The 14,746-nt window shown below is 47.9% G+C and overlaps 1 protein-coding gene across 5 annotated transcripts in view; it reads left to right on the top strand.

Annotated features, from left to right (window-relative positions):
* znf385c (zinc finger protein 385C) overlaps positions 1–14,746 on the top strand; it is a 389,249-nt gene that overhangs the window by 359,224 nt on the left and 15,279 nt on the right. The gene's annotated exons all lie outside the window — the stretch shown is intronic.

The raw sequence follows: 14,746 nt of genomic DNA, 5'->3' as shown, positions 1-14,746 counted from the left end.
GACAATGTGCTTCTCAGGGGACTCTGCTGAACAAAGTTTAATGTTAAGCTTGTCTGAAGAAGGGTCTTGACCCGAAACGTCGCCCATTCCTTCTCTCCCGAGATGCTGCCTGACCCGCTGAGTTACTCCAGCATTTTGTGAATAAATACCTTCGATTTGTACCAGCATCTGCAGTTATTTTCTTATACTACTTAATGTCAAGCTGTAGGTGGATGGGCGACAAGAAGCTCAGTTAAATACGGGCAGGTCCTGCGGAGCGACTCGACCCTGGGGAAGGGGGACGGGAGGTGGGGTCTCTGGCGCTGTAAGGCGGCAGCTCGACCGCTGCGCCACTCTGCCGCCCTCTGTGAATAAGCACTTCAAAGTCAGGGTTTTGCAAAACAAGGAACAAATGAGGTCAGCATGCACACACTTATCAACTTAAAGTCAAGCAGCATGGGAACAGGCCCTTCAGCCCAACCTGTCCATGCCAACATCTAAGCGAGTTCCAATTGCCTATGTTTGGCCCATATCCCTCTACCTTTCCTTTCCATATACTGATCTAAGTGTTATAATGCTTCCTATAGTACTACTTCACCTGGAAGCATGTTCCATGTACCCACCACACTCATTTCCTAATCATTTCTAATGTCTTGCAACTTTGACTCATCCGGCACACGAGAAGTTTAGGGCTCATACCCTCTTGTATATTATGCACGTAATTTTGCTTCTAAAATGATGTATACGCTCTTCAAGCTACTTCCATAATCTTACAACATCTTAGAGAAACCGTGGCATGTGTGAAATGGTTATTTTGGGAATTAATTGATCCTTTCACCTTGAATGTGACGACTAAAATCAAAACCTTAACTATAGGCACAACATGATCAGGCTTCTGAATATAAAAACCAATTGGAAAACTAGGATAAGCAGTCGCTGTTATCCATCGTTTCTCAATGAAGATTTTGTTACTGTGGTTCGACAGGATTTGGCCACATGATGAGCCTGAGCTGAATTGCAGAAACATTTGGCGTAGCATTTACATTAGATAAATATTTGATGCCGTTTATCATCTCGTGTGCCTGTGAGATGTTTATTGAGCCCTTAATCCTGACCTTGTGGAATTTCCCAGTGCCAGTTAGAACTGAGATGAGGAAAAACTTTAGTGAATTTGTGGAATTCTCTGCCTCAGAAGGCAGTGGAGGCCAATTCTCTGAATGCATTCAAGAGAGAGCTGGATAGAGCTCTTAAGGATAGCGGAGTCAGGGGGTATGGGGAGAAGGCAGGAACGGGGTACTGATTGAGAATGATCAGCCATGATCACATTGAATGGCGGTGCTGGCTCGAAGGGCCGAATGGCCTCCTCCTGCACCTATTGTCTATTGTCTATTGCCTCGGGAGGATCGGAGCTCTCGGGCTCAACTCCGACCTGTCAGCCCAATAATGGAGAGGCATGCGGGCAAGCAGTGCGGAGGGTTAAAAAGCCAAAGACATCTGAAAATGCCCAGTGGGTCAGGCAGCACCTGTGGAGAAAGATAATATTTTGAGTCAGTCGTAATCTTCAGAAATGTGCGGCGCGGTGGCGCAGTGATGGAGAGTTGCTGCCTTACAGCGAATGCAGCGTCGGAGACCCGGGTTCGATCCCAACTTCAGGAGAGGAATAGTGCAGATCCTATCATTCCACACTCCAATCTCAGCTCAACAAACCACCAACACTTGTATAATTTTTCAAATTATTAACCTATCAGAGGTATTGGGAATGTGTTTCAATCCTCTGTCACTCAGAATAATATCTGGAGCTGTGGTGCGGCACGGTGGCGCAGCGGTAAAGCTGCTGCCTTACAGTGCCAGAGACCCGGGTTCGACCCTCAGTATGGGTGCTGTCTGTACCTTCCCCCTGTGACCTTGTGGGTTTTCAATGGGTGCTCCGGTTTCCTTCCACACTCCAAAGGCGTACAGGTTTGTAGGTTAATTGGCTTTGGTAAAATTGTAAATTGTCCCTAATGTAGAGGATAGTGCTAATGTACAGGGTGATTTCTGGTCGGTGAGGACTCGGTGGGCCAAAGCGCCTGTTTCCATGCTGTATCTCTAAAGTAAAGTCTGATGAGCTATTACTAAAGAGAAAGCAGGAATTTAGTTGGGAATATGTTGGAAAATGCAGTCTGCTTTTTGTCATAGGTTAGTGATATAACAAGGTGACATACAATTTGGAGCAACTTCCTGGTGATGTTGGTAGGTTCTTGGTTCAACGAGGGGACCTTTGGCAAGATCTTGTACGAGGACACACAGGGCAAACGTTTTTTTTAGTTTCGAGATACAGCGCGGAAACAGGCCCTTTCGGCCCACCGGGTCCGCGCCGACCAGCGATCCCCGCACATTAACACTACACACACGAGGGACAATTTTTACATTTACCAAGCCAATTAACCTACAAACCTGTACATCTTTGGAGTGTGGGAGGAAACTGAAGATCTCGGAGAAAACCCACGCAGGTCACGGGGAGAACGTACAAACTCCGTACAGACAGCACCCCGTAGTCGGAATCGAACCCGGCTCCCCGGCGCTGCATTTGCTGTAAGGCAGCAACTCTACCATTGCGCCACCGTGACCGCCCCTATGGGCAGAGAAGGCCGAGACTCACGGCTCCACGAGATCGTCTCTGGACTTCAGGCCAAGCGATGGCCTGCTTTGTTTCAAGTCAGCCTTGCATCGCAAACCCAGCTCCAGTTAAAACTGCATCAACTACTCATCGGCACAACAGGGCTCTGAATGGCATCAAGATACGTGAGCTTCCCTGCTTTAGCTGAACATTTACGAGGCAAGACAGTGGCACAGCAGGTAGAGCTGCTGCCTCACAGCACCCGAGACCCAGGCTTGATCCTGACCTCGGGTGCTGGTCTGTGTGCAATTTCAACGTTCTCCCAGTGACCACCTGAGCTTCCTCCAGGTGCTCCGGTTTCCTCCCACATTCCCAAGACAAGTGGGTTTGTAGGCTCTTTGGCCTCTGTGAATTGCCCCGAGGGGGGATGCAAAAGTGGGATAACATGGAACTGGCGTCAATGAATGATCGATGGTCAGTGTGGACTTGGTAGCCCAAAGGGCCTGTTTCCATGTTGTATCCCTCAATCAATCAATCAGTCAATCGACCAATCTCACATGCCTTTGGGTTAAAATTGCAAACAATTAGACATGATTCGGAAATGACTGATGAAGTAACATGTTCACGTTGAAATGCCACCCACCTGGTGTCCACAGATCTGGACGTATTAAGATGTAACACCAGGTATCGATCAGAATGGCTAATCACTGGAGGAAAACCACAGATTGATGGTTTAGGATCTCATCGGGGTCAAGGAATCCATTTATTATCCTCAATCAATCGGCCCTTAATTGGTCCCTAATTGGCCGACTCAATGCAACCAGGCACAAATTCATCCTTAATTATTTTATTGGATTCCATGTCAACTGCCTTGGAGCAAGTATTTATCGCTAATTGCTGAAGATTGGATATCTCATCATCGCCCATTACACGTGGCTATATATGTATTTATAAAACGTGTAATTGAATTGATAATGTGGGAATGTCCTCGGTCTAATGAAATAGATCTCACAGTGTAACAGTGAGCACTGATTGAATCCGTTGGATGCAGTCACCACTGGAAAAGGCTTCATGCTGCTACTTCACAAGAAACCAGGTGATTGCGGTTCAGGTTGGTGTGTTCATCTAACGTCTCACCACTTTATTCCTGCTGCTGTTGTTCAGGTCAACCTTGCCCGAGATGGTTGACTTGCCTCATGAGTACTTGTAGATCATGGTCCTAATGCACAGCTTGGATTTAGATTTAGATTTAGATTTAGAGATACAGCGCAGAAACAGGTCCTTCGGCCCACCGGGTCCGCTCCGCCCAGCGATCCCCGCACATTAACACTATCCTACACCCACTAGGGACAATTTTTACATTTGCCCAGCCAATCAACCTACAAACCTGTACGTCTTTGGAGTGTGGGAGGAAACCGAAGATCTCGGAGAAAACCCACGCAGGTCACGGGGAGAACGTACAAACTCCGTACAGACAGCACCCGTAGTCAGGATCGAACCTGAGTCTCCGGCGCTGCATTCTCTGTAAGGCAGCAACTCTACCGCTGCGCCACCGTGCCGTCCAATTGTTCTCCGCACAATTTTAATGCAGAAGTGCAGGGCACCAGCCATTGCTACCTGACCCAGTGGTGATCTCTCACTTCACTGATTTGCAGACAATGCCCTTGTACCGTCTATTAAATTACAGCACCGACTGTGAATGAAAACTGTTGAATATTTTCTCCCAGTCATTCATTTCTCACATTCTCAAATAACATGGAAGGAGGCCTTTCAATTCCCATTATTCCCATTCCCCCAATTATTTAGCTCAGAGATACAGCGTGGAAGCAGGCCCACTGTGTCCACGCCGACCATTGGTCAGGCCCTTCACACGAGTTCGATGTTATCCCACTTTTGCATCCACTCCCTACACACTAGGGGCAGTTCATAGAGGCCAATTAACCTACAAACCCGCAAGTCTTTTGGATGTGGGAGGGAACCTGGGGGAAATTTGTCACAGGGAGAACATGCCAACTCCACACGGACAGCACCCGAGGTCAGTATCTCTAGCACTGTGAGATAGCAGCTCTACCAGCTGTGCCACTTTGCTACCCGTGGCCACAACCTGACAACTTGGTGGCATAGGTTATTTGGTAAAATCAAACCATGCCGAGGACATAAGACATAGGGGCAGACATAGGCCATTTGGCCTCTCGTGACTACTCTGCCATTCAATCATGGCGGATCCATTTTTCCATCTCAACCCCATTCTCCTGCCTTCTCCCCGTAACCTTTGTCACCCTTATTAATTGAGAACATATCAATCTCAACGTTAAAAATACTCAATGTCTTGGCCTCCACAGCTGTCTGTGGCAATGAATTCCACAGATTCACCACACGCTGATTAAATAAATTCCCCCTCATCTCCATTCTATAGATACGTCCTTTTATTCTGAGGCTGTGACTTCCAGTTTTAGACCGTCGCGTTACTGGCAACATCCTCTCCCCATCCACGTTATCTAGGCCTTTCATTATATGGCAGCTAGGCCAGTTCTGTAGGAATAGTGTAAATGGGTGGTTGATGGGTCAGCATGGCCTCAGTGGGCCAAAGGGCCTTCTTCTGTGCTGTGTCTCTCCATAACTCTAAGCCTCTACAAATTGACCCTACACAGCTGAATGGGATCACTGTGAACGCACCAGCACTCTTTAGCATGTGGTGACAGGTGAACATGATCTGCATCCATTCCCTCTCCACACGTCAATGATCCCAGGAATGATTGGGTTTAACATGTAATGAGCGTTTGAAGGCACTGGGACTAGGATGAGGGGGGACCTCATTGAAACTTACCGAATAGTGAAAGGCCTGGGTAGAATGAATGTGGAGAGGATGTTTCCACTAGTGGGAGAGTCTAGGACCAGAGGCCATAGCTTTAGAACAACAGGACATACTGTACCTTTAGAAAGGGGATGAGGAAGAATTTCTTTAGTCAGAGGGTAGTGAATCTGTGGAATTCATTGCCAGAGACTGCAAAGTCAATGGTTATTTTTAAGGCGGAGATTGACAGATTCTTGATTAGTACGGGTGTCAGGGGTTATGGGGCGAAGGCAGGAGAATGAGGCTGAGAAAGAAAGATAGATTAGCCATGATTGAATGGCGGAGTAGACTTGATGGGCCGAATGGCCTCATTCTGCTCCTAGAACTTATGGACATCAAGGATTGGCCACTGGGCTCATAAGTCAGGGAAGCAAGCCTGAGTCTGAAGCTGGAACTATGGACTGTAGAACTATCACCTATCATTCAACACCACGTGGATTGCATTTAGAATTACCACCCACTGATAGCCAAGCAACCACAGTGAAGACAAGCTGATACATCAGTGGCTGATCAAATAAAACACCTGCCAGTAACACCACACACCATATTCATCCCCAGAGAGTAAATTCTTCCTTTTGATCTTCATTGTTGTTCTCGACAAGCCTCACAGTTACTTTAAATAAATATATTAATGACAGGACAGGACGGCGCGGTGTCCTTAAGGACAGGACTGGGTGGCGCAGCGGTAGAGTTGCTGCGTCACAGCGCCAGAGACCGGGTTCGATCCTGACTACGGGTGCTGTCTGTACGGAGTTTGTACGTTCTCCCCGTGACCTGCGTGGGTTTTCTCCGAATGCTCCGGTTTCTTCCCACACTCCAAAGACGTACGGGTTTGTACGCTAATTGGCTTTGATAAAATTGTAAATTGTCCCACAGTGTGTGCGGGGAAAGCGTTAGTGTGCGGGGATTAGTGTGCGGGGATCGCTGGTCGGCGCGGACTCGGTGGGCCGATGGATCTGTCTCTAAGCTGTACTAAGTGGTGGAGTTCCTGTCTCTGCAACTCCATAGTCTTTAAAAATCCCAAATTGCAATTTAAAATGTTGATGGGTCCTTGCCAAATTTTAGTTGAATATCTGTGCTTAAAAGATTATGTTTAAGTGCACAATCATTTTTGGATCACGACATTTTATGCTTACACTCATATGAGCAAAGTTATGCATTCAAATACAGAACGTGATAAAACATGTAATTCCAGATATTACTTATGAATCATCTGCCCATTATGTGCATTTGGTTAATATTCAGTGCTGCCTTTGAACACATTTTTCAAGAACACCACTGGTCAGTTTTTTTTTAACAGATGTTCTTATCACCATTCACAGTGTGCTGTGTTTATAATGACAGTATCAGTCATGTTTTGTGTATCCTGAATTCTTAAACAACACATATTCACAGTAAGATTTATTGGGAAGATGAAGCTGAGATTTTATTGCTCAATGGCCAGCCCTTTATTATGCATTACATACCTAACAATCAATACTGCACAATAAGTAAAATAAAATGTAGACGCCAGAAACTGCAGATAGCTGGTTTGCAAAAAAAGACACAAGGTGATGGAGTAACTCAGCGGGTCAGGCAGCATCTCTGGAGGTCATGGATAGGCAACGTTTCAAGTTGGGATCCTTCATCGGAGAGTAAAATAGTCAGTGTGGACGTAGTCAGTGTGGACTTGGCACATTCTCCCTCTGATCCAGTGTGTTTGCTCTCAATGCTCCAGTTTCCTCCCACATTGCAGAGAGCAGGTGGTAGTTAGATTAATTGTCCTCTGGAGATTGCCCCTGGAGTAGTTAGATGGGCGGTGAATCAGGAAATGGGCATGTGAAGGAGAACAGGTCATAGGGAAATGAATGGGGGATGGAAACAGTCTGAGTTAGCATGGACTCGATGGGCTGATTGACCTCCTTGAGTACTTGGAATGGGAACTCCACAGCACGCCGAGATTTTCAGTGTAAACATTTGTAAGTGATGAGATCTGAGATGCAGCAAATCAGGTTAAAATCAAGTGAATCGTCCGAACTCATGCAAAAAGAAAAGTTACCCAAACTCCTTGAAGCAAATGGATTATGAAAAGCAAGTTGTAAAAACGACTCTTTGACAATATAGTACAGTAAATTAATTCAACTTGTTCCCAACTCGCAAAAAAAGCTTTTCACTGTACCTCGGTACACGTGACAATAAACTAAACTAAACCAACTTATTTTAGTCAGGAATCATAACATTTTCAAGGAGGCCGAACCATAGAGAAACAACTGTTATAACGATATGATGCTCGCGTTAGCTCGTTGAATGTCCCACTAACTGTAGCCCCAGTATATCTCCCACTCACACCAACTCATCTCCGCACAGACACAACCTCCCCAGCCACAAGCTGAGACCTTGAGCTGGTCTCTGCCACATCAGTCTGTAGTCTGCACCCCTCCCCTCAGTCCATACACACGACTTGTACTTGCCCGGCCACACACAAGTCCTGTTTCCAGCCCATATCCTATCACCCTATGGACTACCATAATAGAGTCAGACAGTTTAGAGTTTAGTTTAGGGATACAGCGCGGAAGCAGGCCCTTTGGCCCACCGAGTCCGCACCGACCAGCGATAACCGCACGCTAACACTATCCTACACACACTAGGAACGATTTACATTTATACCAAGCCAATTAGCCTTTGGAGTGTGGGAGAAAACCGGAGCGCCCAGAGAAAACTCACGGGTCACGGGGAAAACGTACAAACTCCTTACAGACAGCACCCGTAGTCAGGATCGAACCCGGGTCTCTGGTGCTGTGAGGCAGCAACTCTACTGCCGCGCCACCGTGCTGCCAGGTGTAAACATCTTTCGGGAACAAACTCCATGAATCACCTCGAGTGTTGATTTGAAAGGACATGAAAAATGAACGCAGGGTCATCCAGCCCCTCATTCCAGCTCAGCCATTCAGCAAGGTTATGGGTGATCTTTAGATGCACTATTTTCTATTATCCCAATTTGGCAACATGACCTTTTGAAACCTGCACTCTGCTCACATGCACACCAAACCTCACTACCACACATCTCCACAAAGTGAAATTACTGAATAACATAGCAGTGAGTCACAAGCATTCCCACCTACATAACGATACTGAAGAAAAAATACACTCGTATTTACAAATACAACATTAGTAATAAGTAAAGCACAAAAGTTACTTCCTGTTCTGGGCCTCCTCTCTTCCCAGTAGAGTTGTCAACTTCCTCACTCCCAAATACAGGACAAGGTGACGTCACCACCCCGCGCCCCACGTGACCTCACCCAGCCAGCGGCCACGTGCTCCTGCTCCACCAACGGCGGCTGCCCGGGCCGGGAGGTGGGTTGCTAGGCAACCTCCGTTAGGCGGCGCCTGGGCCTCCGGACCGACACTGTCCGGAGCTAAAATGTCGAAAACCTAGAGTGTCGGGACCTAAACTGTCGGGGCCTACAGTGTCGGGGCCTTCAGTGTCGGGGCCTTCAGTGTCGGGGCCTTCAGCGTCGGGGCCTTCAGTGTCGGGGCCTTCAGCGTCGGGGCCTTCAGCGTCGGGGCCTTCAGCGTCGGGGCCTTCAGCGTCGGGGCCTTCAGCGTCGGGGCCTTCAGTGTCGAGGGCTGCAGCGTCCGGGCCTAGAGTGTCGGGGCCTTCAGCGTCGGGGCCTACAGCGTCGGGGCCTACAGTGTCGGGGCCTACAGCGTCGGGACCTACAGCGTCGGGGCCTACAGCGTCGGGGCCTTCAGTGTCCCGGCCTACAGCGACCCCTGGGCCTAATACCATATTAAAAGGTGACGTCACCCTTTGTCCCTTGTTTGGGAATGAGGAAGTTGGCAACCCTACGAATATGGGACAAGGGCGGTCCCATACGGGACAAACCAATTTAGCCCAAAATACGAGATGTCCCGGCTAATACGGGACAGTTGGCGACCCTAATTGCCAGAGTAATACCCCCTCCACCGCCAGTCTTGTGCACACCCATTTCTCCCACTTTCCTGCTCCCTTCCCCTACCCCCTCCCACTTTCTCATCACCTGTACCCTTCCACCCATATCCCTCCCTCTGGCTTTGCATTACATTCCTCTTCTTTCCTTATCTGACATCCTGTTTGTCTCCTTGCTGTCTCCTTTTCATCTCTGGCCTTTGTCCACTAATCCCCAAACCCTAACCCTAACCCTAACCCCCCCCCCCCTCTCACCTGTATCCACCTATCATTTGACAGGCTTTGCCCCGTCCCCACCTCTCTTCCAGCTTTCTCACCCCCCCACCCCACCACTACAATTAGTCTGAAGAAGGGTCCTGACCCAAAACGTCGCCTACCCATGTTCTCCAGAGATGCTGCCTGAGCCGCTGAGTTACTCCAGCACTGTGTTCCACACAAGATCCCAGCACCTGCAGTTGCTTGCGTCAACACTTCTGATTGCGTAGCTCTTGCCCTTGAGAAGGCCCCAACCTCTTGTCATTGTGCCGTCTGCCGTTCAATGCTTCCTGTGGAATGTATCTTTCTCCTTGAAGCAATCTTTTGTAAAGCCTGTTTATCATTCAACACTTTTATCAGAGAAGGCTGAGCAGTCCTGGTCAAAATGTACCCCTATATACAAAGTAGCCTTCAATGGTGAAAGCCGTGAGACGTGGCCTGACTGTGTTCATTGTTGAAAGGACTTGTTCACTGAGGACACTGACGCCTCATAGACACAATATCAACTCACTTGTGCCTCAGTTGCCGGTTAAACCCAGGGAAGAGATACACTGCATCAACTTTCTCTGTGTTCTGATCGGACATCAGCAGGGTGATTGTTCATTTTGCATTTGCTTATTCAACAAAAAGACACTTGGGATGGCACAGTGGCACAGCGCTAGAGTTGCTGCCTTACAACGCCAGAGACCCAGGTTCGATCCTGACTACGGGTGCTGTCTGTATGTGCGTTCTCCCCGTGATCACGTGGGTTTTCCCCAGGTGTTTCCTCCCACACTCCAAAGATATACTAGGTATATTGGCTTTGGTAAAAGATAGTTATCCCTGGTGTGGAGGATAGTGCTGGTGTGTGGGTTTGCTGGTCGGCACAGACTCGGTGGGCTGAAGGGCCTGTTTCTGCGCTGTATCTCTAAAAACTTATTTAAAAACTACTTTTGTCCATTAAAGTGGAGAGAAAAGGAACTGTAGGCACCGGATTCCTGCATAGAACACAAAGTACTGGAGTAACTCAGCGGGTCATGCAGCATTTCTGGAGGACATGGATAGGCGACGGTTTGGGTCAGGACCCTTCTTCAGACTGATTCTATTAGAGGGGGGAATTTGAAGATGGGTCCCGACCTGAAATGTTCTCCAGGGATGCTGCCTGACCCAGTGAGTTACTCCAGCACTTTGTTGGACTAACCAGCATCTGTTTCTCCAGTCAGCTGCTGTTTGTAGATGTCATAGAAAATATGTGAACCACGACCAATACAACAAATATCTCCTCTCCAATTTTGACCTTCAATTTTCAGAGTGCACTAAACGTCCGTCCATTAAATGCAAGAGTGGCAGTTCTTCTTTGTATATCATTTCATTGTAGTGATTTTATTAATAAGGCTACTCAAGCTGTTTTGTGCATTCAAAGGCTGGCACCCATCGATCCAGGTACCTCAATGCTGTTGACAAAGAATTATCAACTACTTAGGAGGCAAAACGGTGGCACAGCAGGTAGAGCTGCTGCCGAGCAGCACCAGAGACCTGGGTTCGATCCTGACCTCCACTTATGCCCATGTGGGGTGGGCACGTTCCCTGTGTGGCCGCATGGTTTTCCTCCCGAGTGCTCCGGTTTCCTCCCACATCCCAAAGACGTGCGGGTTTGTTGGTGAATTGGCCTCTGGAAATTGGCCCTGGTGTGTAGGGAGTGGATGAGAAAGTGGGAAAGCATAGAACTGGTGTGAACAGGTGATTGATGGTCAGTGTGGACTCGGTGGGCCGAAGGGCCTGTTTCCATGCTGTACCTCTGAACTAAATTAAACTAATTTCCCCATCCGCAATCAAACACTGTAAATGTATCCTTGTGTTGGACTTTCTCCGAGCTTCTCTACCGTGTTTCCTCGAAGACTATGAACTTGTAGTGCAGCCTTAGTTGGACAATTTTATGCAACTTTAGTCAATTATTTGTCTCAACAGTCTTCTGAAAAACTGTTATTTGTTTACTGGTAGAAGTAAGTCACAATTTGAAGCAAGACCTATTAAAGATGTTATGCGCGTGCAGCGTAGGTTTACTAGGTTAATTCCCAGAATGGCGGGACTGTCATATGTTGATAGACTGGAGCGACTAGGCTTGTATACACGGGAATTTAGAAGGATGAGAGGGGATCTTATCGAAACGTATAAGATTATTAAGGGGTTGGACACGTTAGAGGCAGGAAACATGTTCCCAATGTTGGGGGAGTCCAGAACAAGGGGCCACAGTTTAAGAATAAGGGGTAGGCCATTTAGAACGGAGATGAGGAAAAACTTTTTCAGTCAGAGAGTTGTGAATCTGTGGAATTCTCTGCCTTAGAAGGCAGTGGAGGCCAATTCTCTGAATGCATTCAAGAGAGAGCTAGATAGAGCTCTTAAGGATAGCGGAGTCAGGGGGTATGGGGAGAAGGCAGGAACGGGGTACTGATTGAGAATGATCAGCCATGATCACATTGAATGGCGGTGCTGGCTCGAAGGGCCGAATGGCCTCCTCCTGCACCTATTGTCTATTGTCTATTGTCAACTGTGTCGGACGCCTTTCTTGCTGTAGATAAAGTACCTTTGGCTCCACAATACGCGACAAAAATTCGGTCTATTGCTGGTCCCCAAGAAAGGAACTGTGTGCTGCTTTGTTCTAGCAATTTCGAATATTCAAGGGTCATAAATCAGCAGAAGTCTTTTAAGTTCTTCGGCACAAAAACAGTCGAAATGCGAAATTTTTTACAAACTTTCACAGCAAGGCACTTCAAGTCAAGCGGAAAGCAGTCAGCTGTTGTTTGTGGACATTATGAAAAATGTGAGAACCAAAACACATACAAATATCTCTTCCCCAGGTCCGACCTGTAATTTCCAGCATGCATTGGGGTTTTTTCCAACTCATTTATCTTGCCGTTGCCACTACGTAAAGTCCAATAAACTTTTCACTGGGATGATTTTTCATGATCATTTGAAGAAATTCATATTGCAAGTCAGATGTTTCGTGCTCCACGAATTTTGCCTGTTCGCTGGTCACTGGGAGAGAATACTCTTCCAGTGACCAGGGAACAGGCAAAATGCAAACTGCATAGTTCAGACGCGATGGTCTTTTTGTTCGTTTTGTCAAGATTCTGTGATCACCAAGTAGACAACACTTGACAATGGGTCCGTCGTTTAGAGTATTGTGTTCAGTTCTGTGCACCATGTTATAGGAAAGATGTTGTCAAGTTGGAAAGGGTGCAGCGAAGATTTACGAGGATGTTGCCAGGGCTCGAGGGCCTGAGCTGCAGGAAAGGTTGCGCAGGCTGGGACTCTATTCCCTGGAGCGCAAGAGGATGAGGAGTGATTTTTTAGATTTTTTAGATATACAGCGCAGAAACAGGCCCTTCGGCCCACCGGGTCCGCGCCGCCCAGCGATCCCCGCACATTAACACTATCCTACACCCACTAGGGTCAATTTTTACATTTGCCCAGCCAATTAACCTACAAACCTGTACGTCTTTGGAGTGTGGGAGGAAACCGAAGATCTCAGAGAAAACCCACGCAGGTCACGGGGAGAACGTACAAACTCCGTACAGTACAGCACCCGTAGTCAGGATCGAACCTGAGTCTCTGGCGCTGCATTCACTGTAAGGCAGCAACTCTACCGCTGCGCCACCGTGCCGCCCTGATCTTGCAGAGGTGTATAAAAGCATGAGAGGAATAGATCGGGTGGACGCACAGAGTCTCTTGCTCAGGGTAGGGGAAATCGAGAACCACAAGGCATGGGTTTAATGTGAAGGGTGGAAAGGTTTTATAGGAATCTGTGGGGTAATGTTTTCATGCAAAGGGTGATGGGTGTATGGAACGAGCTGCCGGAGGAGGTAGTTGAGGCAGGGTCTATCACAACGTTTAAGAAGCAATTAGACATGTACATGGATAGGACAGGTTTAGAGAGATATGGGCCAAACGTAGGCAAGTGGGACTAATGTAGATGGGACATATGGGCAAGTTGGGCCGAAGGGCCTGTTTCAATAGACAATAGGTGCAGGAGGAGGCCATTTGGCCCTTCGAGCCAGCACCGGCATTCAATGTGATCATGGCTGATCATTCTCAATCGGTACCCCGTTCCTGCCTTCTCCCCATACCCTCTGACTCCGCTATCCTTAAGAGCTCAGTCCAGCTCTCTCTTGAATGCATTCAGAGAATTGGCCTCCACTGCCTTCTGAGGCAGAGAATTCCACAGATTTACAACTCTCTGACTGAAAATTGCTCCTCGTGTGGAGGGAGTGGTTACGAAAGTGGGAGAACATGAAACTAGTGTGAAGGGATGATCAACAGTCAGTGTGGTCTTGGTGGGCTGAAGGGCCTGTTTCCACGCTGTATGACTCTATGTTTAGCACCCCTGGCTGTGTTCCCACCACACTCTGACCCATCGCCTCGGACTCAGTAATGGCCCTGCCTCATTCCCAGTCAGAGGTTAATTGAAAGATACAGCATGGAAACAGGCCATTCAGCCCACCAAGACCACACAGCTGACTGTTGATCATCCCTTCACACTAGTTTTATGTTCTCCCACTTTCGCATCCACTCCCTGCACACGAGGAGCAATTTTGCCGAGGGCAATTATCCTACAATGTCTTTGAGATCTGGGAGGAACCTGGAGGAACCCAGTGGAAATCCATGCGGTTGCAGGGAGAACGTGCAAGCCCGACACGGACAGCATCAGAGGGGCAGAATCGCACGCGGGTCTCTGATGCCGAGAGGCAGCTGCTCTACCCAGTGTGACACTCTCCTCCCAGCCACTTGCCCAGGGCGAATGGCTAAGGCGGAAGCTAGATGACCAGAGACACAAAGTGCTGGAGTAACTCAGCGGGTGAGGCAGCATCTCTGGAGAGAAGGAAAGCTTCTTCAGTCTGAAGGAGGGTCTCGACCCCAAACGTCACCCATTCTTTCTCTCCGGAGATGCTGCCCGTCCCGCTGAGTTACTCCAGCATTTTGTGTCCAGCACAATGCACATGAACTTGCTGAGGTGAACATCGACCCTGTCATCACGTTGTCTAAGGTTACTGCTCACACACAGCAAGGATTTATTTTTACCTGGCCACTTCCCTTTCTTCATTATCAGCTTTGTTTGTGGGAATATCGACATTTGTGAAACATTTTCTCTTGA

The sequence above is a fragment of the Rhinoraja longicauda genome, chromosome 29 (assembly GCF_053455715.1).
Source record: "Rhinoraja longicauda isolate Sanriku21f chromosome 29, sRhiLon1.1, whole genome shotgun sequence".
Taxonomy (NCBI): domain Eukaryota; kingdom Metazoa; phylum Chordata; class Chondrichthyes; order Rajiformes; family Arhynchobatidae; genus Rhinoraja; species Rhinoraja longicauda.
This window is presented reverse-complemented; position numbering and strand designations above follow the sequence as displayed.